We start from the raw sequence: 19,829 nt of genomic DNA on the forward strand, positions 1-19,829 counted from the left end.
TATCCTCCTGAGGCATATTTAGGCTGCTACCATCCCCTCAACCCACATAGCGCCAGAGGCCTCAGGACTCCTAGGGGTACAAATCAAGGAAAAACCGCTCTGTTTTATCTAGGGTAGCTACAAGTTTGCTTTTTACATATTGAGGAAACCAAATTCTGTTTGAAAATAAAAATTCTAATGTTGAATACCACCAGCCAAAAGAGTAAAAAGGCTGAGCCTGTGAGTGCAGCATTCAAGGCTCTCCTGGCCCACTCTGAAGTTTTTGATACCCTGACCTGTACTCCACACTCAGCCCCCTTGCTTCGCCTAAAAATCCCCTTGCATTTGCTAACATTGCCTCTCAGTCCTCTGAACACTGAAAATTTTCTCTGCTTACCATATTCTGTTTTCACTTAATCACCAACCTCTATATATATAACCTCTATATATATAACAGTGCCTGGCAAAGTCATTGCTCAATAAATATTTCATTCATTCATTCAATAATAATCAAATACCAACTCATTCTAATAATCATGATCCAAAGTGCTTAAAAACGGAGAGATCACTAGGTGTACTTTCAAAAGTAACTGAAACCACAGGGTTTTCCAATGCTGTTAGTTATAAAATATAATTCATGGATGACAGCATTGCCAAAAATGGGATGAGATAGAAAATATCAGGGCCTCTCATATACAAGTAAATACTACTTGGTGAACTTTAAATGTGGATGGATATATCCATATATATAAATTAGGTGTGTTAAACTGTTATTTTTTTTTTTTTCAAAAAAATTGGCAGTTATAGATCAGAGCAACAGGACTACTCTGAAGTCCCTCATTTAATTTGGAAAAAAACAAAGAAACTTCATCCTCCATGATAAAATTCATTTCAGACAATAATGGTGGTGAGTGTGCCAATTAAAATGGCTCCCTGAATGTGAGGAAGTTGAAAAAAAAAAAAAAAAGACCTACATGTGGGCGACGTCAAGATCACAGCTGATTAAATGCACAAAGAAAGCCGAACAAGCACACCTGCTAATTCAGTGCAGAGGGTTTGGGTTTCGAATTAGTATCAAGTGTGTCATACAGCCTTGCCTCCCTCCATCCTGTATTTCTCAAGGCAGTCTTGAATACCTCTACATTATTTACAAGCACCCCTACTAACACTGGCCTTCCTTCAAGTGTGCAGACAATCCCATGGCAGTTATGCATAAGAGCTCATGGCAGAAACTACACATGCACACTAATCTCTACAGAGTGACCAGAGACAAATATATGCTTTTGTGTTTTCACAACAGAGGCATATAAAGGTCTAACAGATTTGGTCTATAAACTTATTTCTCCAAAATCTATATAAAACTGCTTTGGGACCATCAACCCCAAGGAACTCGCAAACCCATGGCCCTGGCTAGAGAAAAAGAAAAACCTGACCACAGGGCCAAGCTAGCTACACAAAATACAGCTAACCCAAGGTCTTAGCAAGTTGCTGGTAATCACACAAGTCTTAAATTACATATCAGTTAAAATGACAGTGACAACAGCACATAGTCTGCTCATAGCCCAGTCTGAGACAGATGAATGGCCTTTGATTGTCTAAACAAAATGTAGGTGATCTAGGAACCACGTACTCCAATTATGACATTTCATTCCTTGTGGTTGGCCACCACAGTCACAAAATTGTCCTTATAATCACAATATAAGATTCCAGGAGGAAAACTGTTGCCAGCATTTAGAAATTTCTAATAAAATTTTTTTTTTTTTTTTTTTTTTTTGGTGGGACCCTTGCCGGCGGCCGGGGAACAAACCGGTGCTGCAGAGGCTGCAGGCAGCCTCACAGCCCAGCGCTCAACCACTGCGCCACCAGGGAAGGCCCTCTAATCAATTATTGAATTATCAAATGCCAACAGCTGACATTCAGCTGAGGCTAAAAGTAACACATAGGAAAAGAGAGGCAAACTGCAGACCAACCTAGGTGCAGTGCTTCTTTGGAGATGCCCTTGTTAAACACGTCAGTATCCAGAAACATGGAAAGTAAAGATGTAAAGAGGAGAGAGGTCCAGAAACATTGCAGTAACCTGAAGAAGGCACAGATAATTAAATCTTTAGATTTAGCTCTCTGGACCAAAAAGGATCAAACCTAGGGCAGACAATCGCAGCACAAAAGGAGGCAGGGCCAAACCACAGCATCACATGAAGGAGTCATCGATCTGCTGTGTAATGGTTGTGCCAGCTAACAAATAATGCCCCATTCTTGCGAAAACATCTCTATAAGTTAATACTGTCGTAGGAGAGTGGACCCTGCAAGGATGAAGATATAAGGCAAATACTCTTGGTGGACGAAAGATTAATCTCCAGGATTCTAACAATCAATTGGCCCTATTTCTGTTTATTACTAGTATTTTCAATCAACGTGGAAAATACCTCAAAAGGGCCTCCCCGGTGGCGCAGCGGTTGAGCGCTGGGTTGCGAAGCTGCCCGCGGCCTCTGCAGCGCCAGTTCGATCCCCAGCTGCTCCCCGGCCACCGGAGGAGGGTCCCACATGGCGCGCAGACCTCTCCTGCCGCCCGCTGCTCCCCTCAGCAGTGTACTTCGGTCCTTCTGCCTGCTCTGCTCCCCGCTCTGGCTCTGGTGAATTCTCTCACCCTCCCGCGCTTCTGACTGTACCCAGTGCATGTGTAAACAGAACAAACAAACAAACAAATAAATAAATAAACATGCCTCTATTTAAAAAAAAAAAAATACCTCAAAAGAAATGCATCAAATTTTTTTTTTTTTTTTTTTTTTTAAATAAATTTTATTGTTATATTCCCCATACAATTGCAGCCCCCCCATTCTGACCCCAATCCCTCCCCTCCCGCCCCCCTAAAAGTGTCTCTGGTTCATAGTTTTTTGTTGATTTTGATTTTCACTATCTTATAGTTATTCATTTTCCTGGTCCCTTATTTAAGTTTTCTAGATTCCTGCTATGAGTGAGACCATCCGGTATTTTTCTTTTTCTTTTTGGCTTATTTCGCTGAGCATGATCCCTTCCAGCGCCATCCATGTTGCTGCAAATTGCATGTGTTTATCTTTTTTGAATGCTGAGTAATATTCCATGGTATATATGTACCACATCTTCTTGATCCAGTCATCTATTTTTGGGCATTTGGGTTGTTTCCAAAGCTTAGCTATTGTAAACAGTGCTGCTATAAACATAGGGGTGCAGGTGTTCTTTGGAATTGATGTTTCTGTGTCCTTTGGGTAAATACCTAGGAGTGGAATTGCTGGATCATATGGAAGCTCTATGTTTAGTAGGTCCAGAAATCTCCACACAGCTTTCCACAGTGGTTGGACCAGTTTGCACTCCCACCAACAGTGCAGAAGAGTTCCTTTTTCTCCACACCCTCGCCAACATTTGTTGTTGCTAGTTTTTTTAATATGTGCCATTCTCACTGGTGTAAGATGGTATCTCATGGTAGTTTTGATTTGCATTTCCCTGATGACAAGTGATGTTGAACATTTTTTCATATGCCTGTTGGCCATTTGCATTTCCTCTTCAGAGAAGTTTCTTTTAAGCTCTTCTGCCCATTTTTTGACTGGATTATTTTCTTTGTTGTTGTTGAGTCTCATCAGCTCTTTGCAGATTTTTGTGATCAGTCCTTTATCATTAGTGTTGGGTGCAAAAATGTTCTCCCAGTTGGTGGGGTTTCTCTTTGTTTTTGTTATTGTCTCTTTTGCTGTGCAAAAGCTCTTTAATTTGATGTAGTCCCAGCTGTTTATCTTTGCCTTCACTATCACTGCTTTGGGTGATGTGTCTGTAAAGATGTCTTTGATGTGCAAATCACGTAGTGTTTCGCCTATATTTCCTTCTATATATTTTATGGTTTCAGGTCTTATGTCTAGTTCTTTAATCCATTTTGAGTTGATTTTTGTGTATGGTGTGAGGTGGTGGTCAAGCTTCATTCTTTTGCATGTAGCGACCCAGTTTTCCCAGCACCATTTATTGAACAAACTTTCTTTGCTCCAATGCATATTCTTTGCTCCTTTGTCAAAGATTAGTTGACCATAAATCTGTGGGTTTATTTCTGGATTTTCTATTCGATTCCATTGGTCTGTATGTCTGTTCTTGTTCCAATACCATGCAGTTTTGAGAAATGCATCAAATTTTTAAAAGGAATTCTCTTTAGGAGTGCCACAGACTTTGGGATGGGGAAACAGTGTTCACTTTTATAATATGGGTTTTTTTTAAATACAATGCATATATTGTAATTAATGTACAATGCAATGTATTATTTTATAATACATTTTAATGTAAAACACTTAAACACATAGAACTGACTTTATTGCAGTAATTAAGGGGAAATCATCCCCCATGAATGAGTTCAGTGTACCAAGTAAATGCACCTAATTGCATTCAGACTTATGAGGCAGAACAGAATGTTGAAAGAATATTACTCACTGCCACTGTCTTCAAGGATTTTATTAATCAGCTGATAGAATATGGATACACCCACCTTGAGAAAAGAGTAAGATTCAGGGGGCCTCCCCGGTGATGCAGGGGTTAAAGATAGCGCTATCAAGCTACTATCAGCTACTACAGCACTGAGTTCAATTCCCAGTAAGATAAAGGGGGGCTTTCTAGGGGTGCAGGGATTAAAGACAGTGCTATCAAGCTACTGTCAGCTGCTACAGCACGAGTTCCATCCCCAGTTAAGATTCAGGGTGCCTCCCTGGTGGTGCAGGGGTTAAAGACAGAGCTATCAAGCTACTGCCAACCACTACAGCAGCCCCAGCCAGCCAGGGAGCAATCCACATGGGTAGGCAGACCTCTCCTGCCTCTACCTCTGCTTCCCTCAGCAGGGAATTGTATTGTATTTCAGAGGATCTGTGTGTTCTGCTCCCCACTCTCTCTGGTGAATCCTCTCACCCTTTTCCCCTGCACCTCTGGCTTACACCCCAGGTAGTTCTTGTATGCATAAATAAATATTAAAATAATAAAGAGTAAGATCCAGAGACTATAATAGAGACTAACAAGAACCAAAGAAGTTTCTTGGAAACTTGAACCACAGAGGCAACATGGCTCCATGAAGGAGCTAAGGCTCAGGCTTAGAGTTCCAGAAGACTTACAGGATCATCTAAAACGTAGCATGTACTGCTGGGAGGGCCTGGCACTTTCCTTACTTCAGTTCAGCTGTTTCTTGCCTACAATACAATCATGTGACTAATAAAGTTATTTCACAAACATGCTCAAGAAATCTAAGAAGTCTGCAAAAATTTAAACCTGTATGCCAAAATTTTTATCAGCCTCACCCCAATCACCCAATGATGTCACTATTTTAGAGTTCTGACAATTCTTAGGTCTGCAGGAAAGAGGTCAAAACTGAGAGCTGAGCAAATTCTCTTGAAGAGTACCTAATGAATATACAAAAGAGATAAGAACTGTGGGAAATGGACATGATTACTAACCAGAAAATGAGGCTAAAGATTAAGCGGAATTATCATAACATTTTTATATAATACAGTCATTGCTTGTGTTTTAAGATTTATGAATTTATGCAAACAAAGAGTTGAGGTGCAGGAGATAAGAGGAGTCACCAGAGACAGAGCGGGGAACAGAACAGGCAGACTGACTGAAATATACACTGCTGAGGGTAGCGGGCGAGACAGGAGAGGTCTGCTGTGCTATGTGGGTAGCTCCCTGGTCGGGGATTGAACTGACGCTGCAGTGGCTGCTCAAAGCTTCATAGTGCTGAGACTTACCCCCTTGTGCCTCCAGGGAGGTGCTCATTGTTTGTTTTATACACCAGGTGTATTTCCCCAAAATAGATTACAAGTAGGTAAGGAACATCCTAATGATGTACTTATGTCATTGCACTGCTAAAAAAATCTGGAATGGTGCTCTACTACTGGGGCTTATTAGACTCTAAGAATGGCACTTGATCCTTAAAATTCCAATAAGAATAGACAGACTGGGGCCTCCCCAGTGGCGCAGCGGTTGAGCGCAGGGTTGCAAAGCTGCCTGCAGCCTCTGCAGCGCCGGTTTGATCCCCGGCCACCGGGCGAGGGTCCCACATGGCAAGCAGATCTCTCCTGCCGCCCACTGCTCCCCTCAGCAGTGTACTTCATCCATCTGCCTGTTCTGTTTCCTGCTCTGGCTCTGGTGAGTTTTCTCACCCGTCCTGTGCTTCTGACTGTACCCAGTGCTTGTATAAATAAATAAATAAATCTTTAAAAAAACAAAAAAAAACAAAACAAAAAAAAAATAGACAGACTGCTCCCAAGTGACAAAATCAACAAGCAAAATCACCAAATTAGTAACTTAGATACAAACAAGTATCTTACCAGAGGCACATTTTTTTTTAAAAGATTTATTTATTTATTTGTTTGTTTGTTTGTTTGCTTATTATACAAGCACTGGGTACAGTCAGAAGCCTGGGAGGGTGAGAGAATTCACCAGAGCCAGAGCAGGGAGCAGAACAGGCAGGCAGACAGAAGACACTGCAGAGGGGAGCAGTGGGCGGCAGGAGAGGTCTGTGCGCCATGTGGGACCCTCCTCCGGTGGCCGGGGAGCAGCCGGGGATCGAACAGGCGCTGCAGAGGCTGCAGGCAGCTTCGCAACCCAGCGCTCAACCACTGCGCCACAGGGGAGGCCCCTAGAGGCATATTCTTAAGACTGAAATGCTAATGTTTGTTTCTCTTTCTTAACTTTATTTTTTCAAAAATCTTGAAGAAAGCTCTACATTATTGGTTACTTTTTCTTTTTATTTTTTTTAAAGATTTATTTACGCATACAAGAACTGGGGTATAGGCTAGACGTACAGAGGGCGAAAGGATTCATCAGAGACAGAGTGGGGAGCACAGCAGGCAGATCTACTGAAATACACTGCTGAGGAGAGCAGCTGGCAAGACAGGAGAGGTTTGCTGTGCCATATGGATTAGCTCCCTGGCTGCGGATAGAACTCATGCTACAGTGGCTGCTGACTGCTTCACAATGCTGAGACTTAACCCCTTGCACCACCAGAGAGGCCCTATACTATATCATCTTAATCCAGTAATACACTGTTGGGTATTTAGGTTATCTCCATAACTTAGCAATTGTAAATACTACTGTAGTGAACACAGAATGCAAAAACCTACTCAAATTAGTGTTTTTGCATTCTTCGGATCACTTGCTAGGAGCGGAATTGCTGTTTTATATACCACTCTCCCTTTGTGAGAACAGCTCCATGTAGTTCCATGGAGAGCTGCCACATAATAAATCTCTCAACTTTCCACACCACAATGCAAAGCTTAGTAAGTCATAGCCTCCCTACCAAACACCCCCATATTTCCATCTAGAAGCAGAAAATTAGGGGAAGTGGTGGATAGCAAGTCTCAGGGTGCATGACAGCCATATTCCTGTTATCTGGAAGACTACCTACAATGGCAGAGACAGAAGCCCATTCACACAAGAAAACTGAAAATGAGAGACTGAGAGATGAAAGTCCTAATTTCTCTTGTTTCAGGAACGGTCAGCACCTTACTCTTTCCTCCGATTGGCTGTTTAACTTTTCCCATAATCATAAAAGACAACCCAGTTTTTACCCCTGAAAGTTCTAATATAAAGTACCTTCTTCCACCATGCCATGATCCTGCATTAGAATACAACCAGTGTCTCTGAATACCTGTCAAATGCCCACTCTAGGCAGAGGACAGTTGGAGCCAGTATGTTTTACACACATGGCTTTGTGCTTTCACCAATGTTGTGGATATCTGTTTTAAAGGTAACCATTTTAAGTATCCAGCTAACCATGATCTCCTATTAAAAGATCGTCTGGGCCAATAAGAGTCCCATCTCAACACCCAATGTCACAGAAATTTAAATGAGAGAAAACTTGGATATTGAGATATTTAGCAATGAGGTTAAAAGACAAAAGACTGAAAGAGGTAGAGTGGAAACTACAGTACCCCAAAGCTAGATATGAGCTAATTTAGGAGAGCACAAATACTATTCCTAGGCAGAGGTCCAATGAATGAGCACAGGGCCCATCTGAACAATGGAAAATGCCCCCAGTCATCAGCAGCCTCAGTCAGTAATGGATTTCTGGGTCCTATATGCCTGAAACTTTGCAATAACCCTCCTCTCCTCTCTTGCCCCTACTCTACCCACATATTTTTTTTTTCATTCAGCTAACTCAAGTGAATCTATGTTCCTTTTAACAAGAAAGAACTAACCAAAAATAATTTCACATGCAGTATTCAGTGCCAATCAGCAGACACAGACCAAATGCTTGTCATCTTGCTACCCAAGTTCCTCCCTACTGAATTAATATTTCATGTGATCAAGTGAAAACTACTGACAAATACAGTTTAATAATGAAAGCCATCTTCTTTAATTGACTGGGTATTAAAAATCAAATGCAATTTAAGAAACTATTTAACATGTATCCAACAATAATTTTCTCTACAAATAAGAAAATTAAACTGAATGGTGTCACTGAAAATGGAGGTTCAATAAAACCTTAGATAATCAAAGCTCACTGCTAAATTATAACTTTGTATATTTTCATTATTTGCTATTATGTGTCGTGTTTTATTTTTAAAGTGTAGAGAATTTTATAAATGTCCTGCATATAAAACACATACATATTTTTATCTTTCTATATGGCACCTGCCCACAGGTCCACTCTGGCAGAAAAGTGGAAAAGAAACTAAACCATGCAGGTGAATTTAATTTTGGCAACAAATATGACTCCATGAGCCACCAAGCACCCACCAGTAGGCTTTTTTTGATAACCACATCCAGGTAAATGAAAACATCTCTAAATGTACAGTACTTTCAGATGCCTACAGAAAAGTTGCCATCTGTTCCCAGGTAACTGCCAAATAAAAATCACAGGATTACAATGCTGGTAGCTTTCAGAGTTTTCTTTAATGTTCTTTTTCACTAATCTACCACTAATAACAAGACAGCTGAGGGAGAAATGAGGTACTAAGACATGCTATAACATTAAAAATCATTTGCTAAGTGAAAGAATCAATGAAAAGGTCATCTATTATATGATTCCACTTACATGAAATGTCCTGAACACGAGTCCAGAGTCAGAACGTAGATGAGCAGTTCCTTTGGGTTTGAGGGAAGTGAAACTGGAAAGTGATTGATACTATGTTGGAATTTCTTTTTGTGGATATGAAAATGCTCTGGAATTAGTGGTGAGTATATTAAAAACCACTAAATTGCATACTCTTCTGGGATAAGTTTTATGATCTGTAAATTGTATCTCAATAAAGCTGAAAGAGAGCACATATGCAAAGACCAAAAAAAAAAAAAAAAAGCTAAGAAGAGAAAATCAGATAAGTTTTCCCTCTTTGGCTTATAAAACAGACCCCAGAAAAGAGAAGTTATATTTCCTAAATTCAATTACAAATCTACTATAAAATGTATGGAATTTTATCATAGAAATAGTGACTAGAATTTCTCAAAAGTAAGAGATTAATAACTAAAGAAAATCTCCCTGTGGGGTGGGAAGAAAAAGGGTTAAGATAAAGGCAAGTGTGGAGAGGAGTCAAATAAAGGGAATGAGGACTAAGGGTTCCCTGAAATGACTGAAGAATGAGAACTCAAGCTTCAGAAGACTGAGGGGCGGGACTGGGGGCTGGAGTAAGAAGGAATGGGTGACTGGCTAAGAGTAGGCAGCAGTGGTTCTGTAGGCTGGATTTCCCATCCCTAATCCCTCACCTCAGTCATTATGGATCCCAGCCACTGCTGAGGTAGGACAGAATCTGGGGTGGAATTCAGAAAGAGTAGCAGGGATTCCAAATGATTTCAAAAGGCAGGGATGGGCTATCTACAACAGTGAAAGGAAGAAAACAAAGGAAGCTATGCCCAAAAAGAGAAAGAAAACATTCCTGCATTCCTGTGGAAACCATATGTTTATAGAAAATAAATTGAGGGTATAATCTGAGACTACATGTAATGGCCTAAAAAGACTTTCTCTTTAATAGCTTTCATGATCCTCTTTGATAAGAATGCTCTTTCAGACTCAGATTTTACAAATAAAGGTGGTAAATTTACCTTGCACTAGGGATCATCCCTTTCTCACAAGTAATACAAGATGCATAAATTAGGGATAGAGCCTCAAGAGTGGATGAGGAAAATAATATATAGTTATTAAATCCCTGTTAATTCTGACTACAAAAATCCATTACTCCATGCAAGAAGCCTTCCCTGGAGCATGAAAGTATCTGAATTTGCATGGGGCATGCAAATAAGAAAAGATCTAGCTTCACTTTCAAGGAATGAATCCAAGCTTGAGGTGGTCTATCATCTTGAGAAGCCCAAAGCAGACTTTCTGCTTTGAGAAGCGCCTCAGAGACCTGTAGCCTGGCCTCTTCTGTTCTGTTTTGCTGCGACGGAAGCGAAAGCAGTCAAGCCCAAGCTCAAGCCCCAGTGTCTCCCTCTCCAAGTTCCAATGTTCTTTACATTTCTCAACAGGTCGGTCCTCTTATAATGACTGGCTTTTGTCATCAATTCTCTCCTCTAAATTACAAAGCAGTAATTGCCTGTGCTACTGTCTTGGTACTTGCATACATGTTTACTTGATGTAATATGCAAATAGTTTTTAATCTTCCTAATTAGATCACTCCACACCATGTCTTACAGATCTCTTTACATATGCAATTACAGAGTGGCCTTTACATTCACTAGAAGGAAGTCAAACTTTTTTAAAAGATATATTTTACTTATTTATGCATACAAGAACTGGGGTGTAGGCCAGAGCTACAAAGAGTGAGAGGATTCACCAGAGGCAGAGTAGGGAGCAGAATAGGCAGATCTACTGAAATGCATAACTAAGGGGAGCAGCGGGCCAGACAGGAGAGGTCCCATTACACCATGTGGATCAGCTCCCTGGCCAGGGATAGAACTAGTGCTGCAGTGGCTGCTTATAGCGTTATAGTGCTGTCTTAACCTCTTGTACCACCAGGGAGGCCTCAAAGTCAAATATTTTATATATATGTTTGTTCATTTTGGCTGGGGGATTATGCATTAACGGTCTTAATATGGAAAACTACCTTAGAAGAGACCATTAAAAAAAAATAAAGCCAACAGACCAATGGAATCGAATAGAAAATCCAGAAATAAACCCACAGATTTATGGTCAACTAATCTTTGACAAAGGAGCAAAGGCTATGCATTGGAGCAAAGAAAGTTTGTTCAATAAATGGTGCTGGGAAAACTGGGTCGCTACATGCAAAAGAATGAAGCTTGACCACTACCTCACACCATACACAAAAATCAACTCAAAATGGATTAAAGAACTAGACATAAGACTTGAAACCATAAAATACATAGAAGGAAATATAGGTGAAATACTACGGGATTTGCACATCAAAGACATCTTTACAGACACATCACCCAAAGCAGTGATAGTGAAGGCAAAGATAAACAGCTGGGACTACATCAAATTAAAGAGCTTCTGCACAGCAAAAGAGACAATAACAAAAACAAAGAGAAACCCCACCAACTGGGAGAACATTTTTGCACCCAACACTAATGATAAAGGACTGATCACAAAAATCTGCAAAGAGCTGATGAGACTCAGCAACAACAAAGAAAATAATCCAGTCAAAAAATGGGCAGAAGAGCTAAAAAGAAACTTCTCTGAAGAGGAAATGCAAATGGCCAACAGACATATGAAAAAATGTTCAACATCACTTGTAATCAGGGAAATGCAAATCAAAACTACCATGAGATACCATCTCACACCAGTGAGAATGGCACATATTAAAAAAACTAGCAACAACAAATGTTGGCGAGGTTGTGGAGAAAAAGGAAATCTTCTGCACTGTTGGTGGGAGTGCAAACTGGTCCAACCACTATGGAGAGCTGTGTGGAGATTTCTGGACCTACTAAACATAGAGCTTCCATATGATCCAGCAATTCCACTCCTAGGTATTTACCCAAAGGACACAGAAACATCAATTCCAAAGAACACCTGCACCCCTATGTTTATAGCAGCACTATTTACAATAGCTAAGCTTTGGAAACAGCCCAAATGCCCAAAAATAGATGACTGGATCAAGAAGATGTGGTACATATACACCATGGAATATTACTCAGCATTCAAAAAAGATAAACACATGCAATTTGCAGCAACATGGACGGCGTTGGACGGGATCATGCTCAGCAAAATAAGCCAAAAAGAAAAAGAAAAATACCGGATGGTCTCACTCATAGCAGGAATCTAGAAAACTTAAATAAGGGACCAGGAAAATGAATATAAGAAAGTGAAAATCAAAATCAACAAAAAACTATGAACCAGAGACACTTTTTGGGGGGTGGAGGGCGGGAGGGGAGGGATTGGGGTCAGAATGGGGCGTTTGCAATTGTATGGGGGAATATAAAAATAAAATTTATTATTTAAAAAAAAAATAAAGCCAGTATATAAAAAACCTAGTTAAAAACTCAAGATTATTGCTAGAAAAGACATTAAGACATCTCTCAATAAAGATAAACTTAAAAATCTTTCATGGATTTAAAGTAAGTTTTCCACCATCTGTGTGCAGGTCTGCCTTGAGGTCTAGTATATGAGTACTACATAACTTTAATAACAGCTTGAAATCTGCAGTCAACTGGGAGAAAAGTGATGGCAAATTTCTTCTCTAATTATGCATGTACAGAATCCAGTTCTCTTCCTCCTGAGATAATATGGTACCTGACTACTTTATCTATAACAGCAGAACTTTTTTAGAATATACTTTTCAAGTGTCCCCACTAATTTAAGTAAGCACAAGAGAGCTAATTTAGGTACAGAGAGGTCTCAGACCTCCTGAAGATTACAACTTAAAAAATGGTCTGCAGTGATGAGGCCTGAGTAGGGTGGGGGACTTCAATCATCTCCTTAATGAGGAAGAACTACCCAGACGGAGCGTTTAATGAGGCCAGGGCTTACAGGAAGAATGTGTTCCTCCTGCCAGGAGACAGCACAATACTCAGTGTGGGCAGAACATTAGGCATTCTTAGGTGTGAAGATATCAAAACATAAACTGACCTACTTACTAGGTGAAAGAGCAGACTAATATTTTAAAAAAAGAAAAAAAAATTATCTTCAGTGAGAAAAGTCAAGATAATAAGATCTGAATATTAAATACTTTGGTCATGTTCTAGGGAAGTGTTTCCCAAAGAGTATCACGTTAAAAATGCAGACTGGGCCTCTCTAGTGGTGCAAGGGGTTAAGTTTCAGCATTATTAAGCTATCGCCAGCCACTGCAGCATGAGTTTGATCCCTGACCAGGGAGCTAACCCACACATTGTAGCAGACCTCTCCTGTCTCGCCCGCTGCTCCCCTCAGCAGTGTACTTCAATCAACCCACCTGTTCTGTTCCCCACTCTGTCTCTGGTGCATTCTCTCACCCGTCCCTCACCCCCTACCACACCTCTGGCCTACACCCTAGCTCTTCTATACATAAATAAAAGTAGTATCTTTAAAAAAAACTAAAAATGCAGACTACTGTCCTGGACCCCACATACACAGTAATGAATCTCAATTTCTGGAGGTGGGGAAGGAAACCTAGGAATGTGCATTGTAAATAAGTGTGCTATTGAGTCTTCTTCACACAAAAACAATTCTTGAGAATAATATTGAAGCTTTCAACTGAGAGCAGAGTGTAGATGTTGTAGAGGATCTGCCTTTATGGCTACATTGCATCTATTTAATAAAGTTCAGTATTGGGAAGCACAAAAAAGAGAAATGTTTACTTTGCAAATAATGATTCAATTGATGCATTATTCCTCACTAGAATTAAAAAACACTTAGCCAAGTAACCAACTACTTATTGCTTTATAAATACCCAAGATCAAATATTTGGTGTTGTAAGCCCACATTTGTTCTGCAGGCTCTAAAAAGTTTTAGCCAATAAAAAGTGTCTAAATGAAGGTACTTGAGTTGCACTGTCCAAAGTCATAACCATCAGCCACATGAATGTGGGTAGTAAAATAAATACTGAATTGCAAAAATTTAAAAAATATAAAAAGCATCTCATAGAACCTTTTTATACTGATTGCTAATATAATATTTTGAGTATACTGACTAAAGTACCTTTACTAGAAAATTTAAAATCATCTGTAGCTAACAACAGGCTGATCTGGATATTAAAATAAATAATTTCATTAGCTGGTTAAATGTTCCACCAAAATTGCTGGTCACTCAAATTAAATGGCAATATTTAAAGGGAATCTAGCTTGTACACACAGCCAGTAAAGATTGATATTTACTCTGTACGTGTTATATAAAAGATACAGTTCCAGTGTTTTCATGTCCACTGTCCTTGATTCCCCTCATAACCATGTAAACTCAAGGTCAATGTCTTTTCCAAGTCTACAGAAAGGCTCTTATGCAAAATTTCAGCTCATAAATATTTATGAGTGACAATTCCCAAAGTAATCTCATTTTTTTCCAAATGTTCTTTCATACCCAGGCTTTCTCCTACCATCTCTTTAATACATTATTTTTGGGAAAAACCAATAAAAATTACCATGTGATATTAGATGTTAAAATATTTTCATATATTTTAAAAACATACTTATTTCAGAAAGGGGGGAATGCAAAGCCTTATTAGGAAAAAAGCAAAGTCACTCAGACATAGACACTGGATATTTTGGTCTATCTCCTAATTTTTAAAATTTACTTTTTGTGAGAACTGACATAAAGATATCAATATTAATTACTTATCAACATTTATCAAGTTGAATGTTGCACTTAAAAAGACTTCTTCCTCCTCTTCCCCTACTTTGTGTTGATTTTGCAAAATATAACCTATACCCATAAACATTCATCATTTTGTAAAAAAAGCAAGCATTTAACCTTTTACAATTCAATAAGGAATTAAAGTGTTATGCTTTTTTTACTTCAAATAAAATGCTGGCTTCCAAAAAGTTGAGCTTATACTGAATCATTTCCTTCATTGCTACATGTTCCTTACACTGAGGCCATTTGGTCAGAGGTCAGGAATGTGGGGATGCCATCATGGGATGTGGCAATCATTTACAGATGCAGAAAAGCCACTCCACACTGCACCCAGCATTAGGACGGCTGGCATGATGCTTTGCTACACAGCATGGTAGACAAATGCTCTTCTCATCTCCCTTCTAAACTATAAACACTGAATTTTGGGCATAAGTCTATATCTCACCAGCCTCATACATATATATATATAAATTATATATACATATATAATTTTTAATATATGGCAATAATCAATTCTAATTATTTTCAAAATACCCCTAAGTCTTAGTTTTTTAAAGTTGAAGATTTGACTCCCTCTTGACCCAGCTTGTCTGAGGGGGTTGCTTTCTGATTAAATTTGTCTACTTTGAGAAAAAGCTGCTGTTTTCATCCCCACCAACCAGGTTATGGAGATGGGAGAGTTCAGTTTCCTGTGCCTCACTGAGTGTTTCCCTCTGTTGTTTATGAGTAAGGAGCAGGAGAGCGATGAAGGACTGAGATATGAGTCAGACTAAATCTCAAGCAAAAAAGTTCAAGAAGAGTATCAAGGTTCAATTCCAAATTCTTTCTACTTTGTGATGACAAATTGGCATTTGACAAGGTGACTGACTTCAGATTTGATTCCCACATTTTGAAAAAATATGGACCGGCTATACATTATACAAGAGAAGCCATCTTGCCTGTGAAATCTCTTACTGAAGCTGATACTCCGAAAGCGAAAAAGTGTCCTAGGATTCGAGTCCGCTCTGACACTGACCACTCAGAGGTGGTATAGAGACCCCATAAGTCAAGGGCTCAATCAGTACCACCAACCCCATTTCAATGCCTATTATAAGGCCTCTGAGGTAGTTCTTCTGACTGACTGACAAACCCCTCTCAGATTTGATAATTTTCTGTAAGAATTCACAGGATTCAGGAAAACATTTTCCTTATATATTCCCATTTATTATAAAGGACATAAGTCAGAAAGTGCCAAATGAAAGAGATACATAGTGCAAGGCATTAGGGGACAGAATTCTCATGTCTTTTAAGGGTACATCGCCCTCCATGGCTGTGTTCCCCAAATCAGAAGTTATCCAAACCCTGTTATTTAAGGTTTCCTTATGGAGGTTTCATGATGTAGGCAGAATGATTAAATCACTGGCCAGGGATGATTGGCCTCAATTCAGTCTCTGCCTCTTCAGAAGTTGAGGGGTGGGGGTGCCCCTCACCCCCGCAACTTCTAATCTATAGGTCTTTCCAGTAATTAGCCCCATCCTGACATTACACCATTAGTATAAATCCAGGTGTGACAAAAGCAGCTCTTTATGATTAACAAACACACTAATGAATTACAAAGGTTTTAAGAGTAAGGAAACCAAATTTATTATAAACCACCGTGTGTTAAAGGAATTCCTAAAAGTGAAAAAGATGAAGGTAAGTAAAACTGAAATTAAGAACGGCTTTTATAACTCACAGAAGAATAAGTATGCTATAGTCTCATAATGGAAAATATCTGAAAACTGGGTAAAAATTAGTAACAAGTTTTAACTCACTTTATGTCCTTAAAAATACAGACATTTAAAGTCACTTAGTAAAGGACATGGCACAAGTTGGTGGTTACACTCACAATACATGACGCCTTGCACTATAAAGAGGCATTCTGCATCACTGTCTCCAGTAGATCACCTCAAAATTCATACTGAAGTAGAGAAGGCTAAACATGGAAGACACTCTAGAGGGACTCAGATAACTTAAGTACATTTCTACTGCTTTAACTGAAGATTTTCTTTGTGTTTTTTTTTTTAAGATTTATTTATGTATGCATACAAGAGCTGGGGTACAGGCCAGAAGTGTGAGGGGTGAAAGAATTCACCAGAGACAGAGTGGGGAACAGAACAGGCAGATCAAAGTACACTGCTGAGGGAAGTAGCATGTTAGTCAGGAGAGGTCTGCTGTGCCATGTGGGTTGCTTGCTCGCCGGCTGGGGATCGAACTCATGCCACAGTGGCCACGGACAGTCTCAAAGGCTGCATCCTAACCCCTTGCACCACCAGGAAGGCCCCTTTAGCTGAAGATTTTCCACCTTTTGAACTTGTGGTTGTTGATGAAACCTTACAACAGTACTTTTTCCCCCTGAATCTTTCCCAGTGCCCTCTAAGGGGCAGGAAGGTATCTTCCTTCTCTCAAAATCAGGTGGCCAGCCTTCCTTATCATTACTACATTAAAGTATATCATAAGATAATTCTGTTTGACTTTGATACTTTAATTCTCTCTAGACATTATCTGGGTCTGGATGACATGGTCTCAGACACCCAAGGAAATATATCAGATAATCATCAATCCTGTACTAGCCTCAAAATGTGAGATATCAGCATCCTCCAGGAACCTGACAGAAATACAAACTATCAAGGGTCCGGCAATCTGAGCTTTATCAAGCCTCCAAGTGATTCTGATGCCACTCAAATTCTAGTTCACTGTCCTAGGCACTACACTGTCCTTCCTGCTGTCAGCAGGCAGGATTTCTTAGAGACTGGAGAGATTCCTCTGCCCCGTGGAACTGTGAAGTCAGGTAAGTTAGATAACTTCCTCCACTTAATTAGATGGTTTTTCTGCTATCTTCTGGGTTCACTAAAAGCATTTTTTTTTTCCCCCATCACCATATAACCTAGAGGCAAGATGTTTTCTTGTCAATAATTTGTCATGGTTACTAATATCTTCTGGGCCACAACATGCATTCCTGAGTCACCTTAAGATCATTTTGAATTGGGCCTCTCTGGTGGCACAAGGGGTTAAGACGCAACCTATGAAGCTTACCGCAGCCACTGCATCACAAGTTTGATCCCCAGCCAGGGAGCAACCCACATGGCACAGCAGACCTCTCCTGACTCGCCCACTGCTCCCCTCAGCAGCGTATTTCAGTCAATCTGCCTGTTCTGTTCCCCCCTGTCTCTGGTGAATCCTCTCACCCCCTGCAACTCTGGCCTGTACCCCCGTTCTTGTATGCATAATTTTTTTAAAAAAGATTATTTTGAATTGCCTATTATCAAAATTCTACACCAAAGAGTTTTGAATCATTTTGTAGTTCACTGAATATAAAGAAACAGTCAAATATGTATGCACTCTGGTGCTGGGTTGCCTGCAGCCACTTACCAGCAGTGTAACTTTGGGCAAACTACTTAACTTCTCTGGGCCTCAGAGTCTCATCTATGCAATGAAGGTAACAGTCTCCCCCATATGGTTGCTACAGGATTCACAGAGAGGTTAACATATGCTTAGAACAGTGCCTGGCACACAATAAGTACCATACTAGGTGCTGACTGTTATTGTAACTATAATTTTTCATGGGCCCGGACAACATCCTAGGAAGTCTAGGGACCACTGGGGGAATCTGCTCTGGAACTAGGAAAGGCTAGATATAAAGAGCAAGAAAGTGTGCAGTTTTTCAAGTAAATTTCTCCTTATGAGGAGATGATATTTAGTAACCTGGAAGCCCAAAGTAAATGACCCTTGATGAAAGGTACCTGTCACCACTAACACAGGGATCTAAAGGCTCATATGAAGACCCAAGAAAAAGAGGTAAGAGACTAAAGTACAAAACAATGCACCAGTATAAGTCAGGATCATGGTGTCTGTATGGTTCCATGTTAACAAATAAGCTAGAAAATAAAGCTCCAATTCCACAGTGACTGATTGATTAATCACTCACTCCCACTCCCTTCTCCCTCAATCAGGCAAGCTCAAATAAGATCTTCAAATCATCACCACACAAAAGACAAACTATTCTAAGGCAGCTGAACAATTTCCTTATACCATTTAGTTGGCTGCATCCCCAACATTCATTCCTCTTCTCCTTCCTGTTGTATTTGAAATATTCTAGCCCAACTATAATATAAGTGGGACTCACCCTTCCCCACATCACTCCCAGGACCCCCCTAGCTCCAGGAATGTATCCTGATCAGCTGATGTCAATAAGCACACCCTCTCTGATTCCAGCAGGAAAGAGGGTAAGCGAGCCACACAGCCTACCCACGATCAAGCAAGCCAATGAGACTCTAGGACCTTGGTGTAAGTACATCAGAGGCTCTTTTCCTCTGGATGTCCTTACGGACCACAACCTGTGTCAGTTATCCTGGGACAACAGGATCCCAAGAAGTCTGCCTGAGAAGGGAGTTCACACAAGCACATAAAGCCAAAGGGTGAACAGAAAGAAACTGGGCCCTTGTCACAACATTTAGTACGGAATAAGTCTTGCTCAGAGGTTTCCTATGTGATCAATAAATTCTCTTTGTCATTCAAACCACTTTGGGTTGGGTTTCCTTTTGATTAGTCAAGAGAACTAAATGACGCATGCCTCATAATTATATTACACTGTAAAAGTAACAATAAAATGAGCTATAGCACCAGTGAACAGTAAGTTCATCTGTTAAAGTCATGACTTCAATTTACTTGCCATAATTAAAGACAATAAGAGAAAAATGATAAACCTGCTTTTCTCACTTGTAAACCATTTTATTTGAAATCTCAACATATAGATACAATACCCTGAATAAACTCAGGACTAAGGCCTTTTGCTGACCTGAGTTCAGTATTAATACATTTTCATCATAATAGAACACTTTTGATGTTTAGGGTAATTTCAGGGCAAAACAATTTTCCATCCCAAATAGGGCCATTGTCAATGTATGTTCTGGGGATTCAATAGCAAGAAGGGAGTGAGAGATCAAAGTCAGGATGAGTTCCTGAAATTTTTAATAAATCATTGGCAAACTTACCCGTTACAGCATTAAATGTATCCTCACAGTTTAAGTGATTGCTTTTCAGATCTAAAAACCTTGCATGTGATACTAACCCGGTCACTCAAAGTAAGTACTCTACTGTAACAGGTAAGCTAATACATCATAGA

General features: G+C 39.9%; 1 protein-coding gene across 1 annotated transcript in view; it reads right to left on the minus strand.

Annotated features, from left to right (window-relative positions):
- SPTBN1 (spectrin beta, non-erythrocytic 1) overlaps positions 1 to 19,829 on the minus strand; it is a gene marked incomplete at both ends in the record, with an annotated part of 142,883 nt that overhangs the window by 122,501 nt on the left and 553 nt on the right. The gene's annotated exons all lie outside the window — the stretch shown is intronic.

The sequence above is a fragment of the Talpa europaea genome (genome assembly GCF_964194135.1).
Source record: "Talpa europaea genome assembly, chromosome: 6".
NCBI classification, from domain to species: Eukaryota; Metazoa; Chordata; class Mammalia; order Eulipotyphla; family Talpidae; genus Talpa; species Talpa europaea.